General features: G+C 44.1%; 1 protein-coding gene across 1 annotated transcript in view; it reads left to right on the top strand.

The window, feature by feature from the left end:
• The window catches only part of LOC100963003 (cat eye syndrome critical region protein 2), a 63,300-nt gene that overhangs the window by 17,017 nt on the left and 42,933 nt on the right, over positions 1-3,350 (top strand). The window contains exon 2 of the mRNA XM_023516535.1: positions 2,298-2,481. The gene's annotated coding sequence lies outside the window, so the exon portion shown is untranslated. The remainder of the gene's footprint in view (positions 1-2,297; positions 2,482-3,350) is intronic.

The following is a 3,350-nucleotide window of genomic DNA, read 5'->3' as shown; positions in this document are numbered from 1 at the left end:
AAAAAAAAAAAAAAAGTAAGAAACTAAGTAGGGCAATGGGGCTGTTCAGAAGGAATCTCAAACATGCAATTCTTTGAGACATGGAGGAGCTTTCAGACAGATATAGGCACAAAGAGCAGCACTGTTTATATACATACAGTGTTTGTCTGGCTGGCGTGCCTGTGTGTTCTTTATCCCACATTGGAATAAGAAAGGGCTCCCTTGCCCAGCTCAGCCTGCCTTCTTCAGTGTCCTCCCTTGGAGCTAGAGGTGCCATTCTAGGGAAATAGTCTCCTCATCACAGAGTCATTATTTTGTTTCACTGCAACAAAAACATGACCTGTTGTCTGCAGAACTTGGTGTGTATTAGAAATTCTCAAAATCCTATCTGTGGTGGACAAAGATTTATGGTTCGAACCGGCCTGGCCCAGCTAAACAACAATGACAACTGCAATAAAAAATAGCTGGGTGATGTGGCAGGCGTCTGTAGTCACAGCTAGTTGGGAGGCTGAGGCAAGATAATCACTTAAGCCCAAGAGTTTGAGGTTGCTGTGAGCTGTGACACCATGGCACTCTACCAAGGGCAACATAGTGAGATAGAGTCGAAACAAAAAAGAAAACAGCCCTTATTTTTAAGGCTGTATTTTTGCAGTATTCTTTCCCTAGCTCCTCACTTTTGAAGGAGCAGCACCAGCTTCTCAGACAATGGAGTGAGGAAGCCAGTGTATCTCTCTAAGATTCTAGCAGGTTGTTAATATGCCAGTGCTTATGCTATGAAGGCAAATGCTTCAATCAAATCAAATTTTGAGATATATTCAGAACTATTAGGCCAAATTTTGATAAGTTAACATACTCAAATTTTCCCCATGAGATAGTAATAGTAAGGAAAAGAAATTCTCTCTTTCAAAGAGCAAAATGTTTGGTTCTTTTACTTGCCTGAGACTCCTAGATCTCTTCCATGAATATTTCCTTTCTCTCTTTCTATAATTACAACTACTATAGATCATAAGTCAACATGGTATATGCCTTAATTTTAAATGGTATTGACAACTTCTTTAGACTTCTTTCTTATTAGTAAGGAAAAAAATTCACATCAAGCATGAGTTAAATTATATCTAGATACTTCTACAGTGGAGATCCAGAATAACCAGTTAAGAAAAGCATTTTATTATAGCCAAGGCACATTTAGATACTTACTCAATATGCAGTTTGCTGGGGGGGGGGGGTGCATACTTGTTTAGTCCCAGCTACTTGGGAGGCTGAGGCAGGAGGATTATTTGAGGCCAAAAGTGTGAGACCAGCCTAAACAACATAGCTAGACCCCATCTTTACAAAAATAAAATAAAACTAGCTAGATGTGAAGGTGTGGGCCTATAGTCCCAGCTACTTTGGAGGCTAAAGCAGAAGGAACATTTGGGCCAGGAGTTTGAGGTTGCAGTGAGTCGTGATGACCCCATTGTACTCTAGCCCACGTAAGAGAGCAAGAACCTGTAGCAACCTCCCACCCCTACTAAAAAAAGATAGATTGGGTTTGTTGTTGTTGTTTTTTGAGACAGAGTCTCACTTTGTTGTCCTCAATAGAGTGCCATGGCATCATAGCTCACCAGCAACCTCAAACTCTTGGACTCAAGGGATTCTCTTACCTCAACCTCCTGAGTAGCTGGGACTACCACAGCTCCCGGCTATTTTTAGAGATAGGGGTCTCCCTCTTGCTTAAATTGGTCTGAAACCTGTGAGCTCAGGCAATCCCCACACCTCAGCCTCAGAGTGCTAAGATTATAGGCGTGAGCCCCCACACCAGGCCTCAGATACAAATTCTTGTATACTAGAATATTCGCTGGTATTCTGGAGAAATGTTTCACCTTTGTATCGTAACTTGAAATATAAATAAATTAAGCTAGACAGACTGTGAGTTTCTTTTTTTCTGCTTTGTAAGAGTCATGAACCCAATTTTGTACAGAGTATCTGTGTGAACTGCATAGTATGAGCACAGGGTGAAACTGTTGGCTCAGCTCATAATCTTGACTATTAAAACTTAAACCCATTTCACCAGAATGTGCTGTTGGGGCCTTAAAGTAAAACAACATGTTTAGTGAAAATCCCTCTTAATGTATTCATCTTTAAGGTTTGAGAAATACAACATCCAATTGTATTAAATGCAATACACTTCAGTGGGGTCTTCCTGGTGCCATTTTTTCATTTCTGCTTTCTGTTAACAGGTGTCAGCAGTCAGACCATCAGTCAGTCCTCTCTCCCCTTTTCCCAGCCATCCTCTATTTCATATTAATGTGTTTTTGTGTTTGGGATCATCTGTTTAGGCCTCAGACATTCCACAGCTACCTAGAAGATATCATCAACTACCGTTGGGAACTTGAGGAAGGGAAACCCAACCCACTGAGAGAAGCCAGTTTCCAAGACCTGCCTCTACGTACTCGAGTAGAGATTCTACACCGCCTCTGTGATTATCGGCTGGATGCAGATGATGTCTTCGATCTTCTCAAGGTGCTTTAACTGGCAAGCTCTTTCCCTAGAACAGGAAAAAGCCAGCATTCAGAAATTTAGTCAGCATGTAAAATCTGAAGGTGTTAAGAGAAGCGAGTTGATTTGTGGTACTAGTCTCGAGACTCTTAACTGTATAGAAAACCATGACCACTGTAGGCAAAAGTGGAGATGTCTCTGTGTGGACGTATGTTAATTTCGGTAAATTTCTAGTTTGCTTTTGTGTTCCTTTACATGTACTGCAGCACAGCTGCAATGGGAGCAACCAGAGGCACCTACCATCTTTCACCATATCTAATGCCCTCCTCTGTATAATGTGCACCCACGTTTTTGGCCCAAACTTTCAAGAAAACACCCCTTCAGAAAGCAGCAAGCTCCCAGTTATAAGAGACATGTCTGGGGAGGGCTGCTGCTTCCCGGGGAATTGGGCAGATCACACTCCCCCACCTGCAGGCATCCTACTCTTGTGAAGGCTGCCCCATCCACAGCCAACATGACCTTGTGTATGGTCTGTGAGGCTGGAGCTTCTGAGGCCACTTGGCCTCTGGGTAGCCAAGTGTGTCCCCTGGGGCCTGTGTGGGGCTTCTGGTCACCTGGGCATAGTTAGGCCTCAGCCCTTCCCCCTCACCCCACATAGTTGCTGCCCCCTTCCCTGACAATCTGGGGGAGGCTACTCCAGCCTGCTCTCACTGATCATGAATGCTCCCAGACTAGAACCCTGTGCACCCCATAGGTTTAGGCAGGAGAGTGCAGCAACCCCAGGAGGCCCACCCTAGCCCACCTCCAGCTCAAGCTGTACTGCCCATGAATAATACGTGTCCTGGCTTGACGCCTATAGCTCAACCGGCTGGGGCGCCAGCCACGTACACCTA

This window comes from Otolemur garnettii, unplaced genomic scaffold (genome assembly GCF_000181295.1).
Source record: "Otolemur garnettii isolate 467f Iridium unplaced genomic scaffold, OtoGar3 scaffold00092, whole genome shotgun sequence".
Taxonomy (NCBI): domain Eukaryota; kingdom Metazoa; phylum Chordata; class Mammalia; order Primates; family Galagidae; genus Otolemur; species Otolemur garnettii.
Note: the sequence above shows the minus strand (reverse complement) of the source record. Positions and strands in the feature narration are given on the sequence as shown.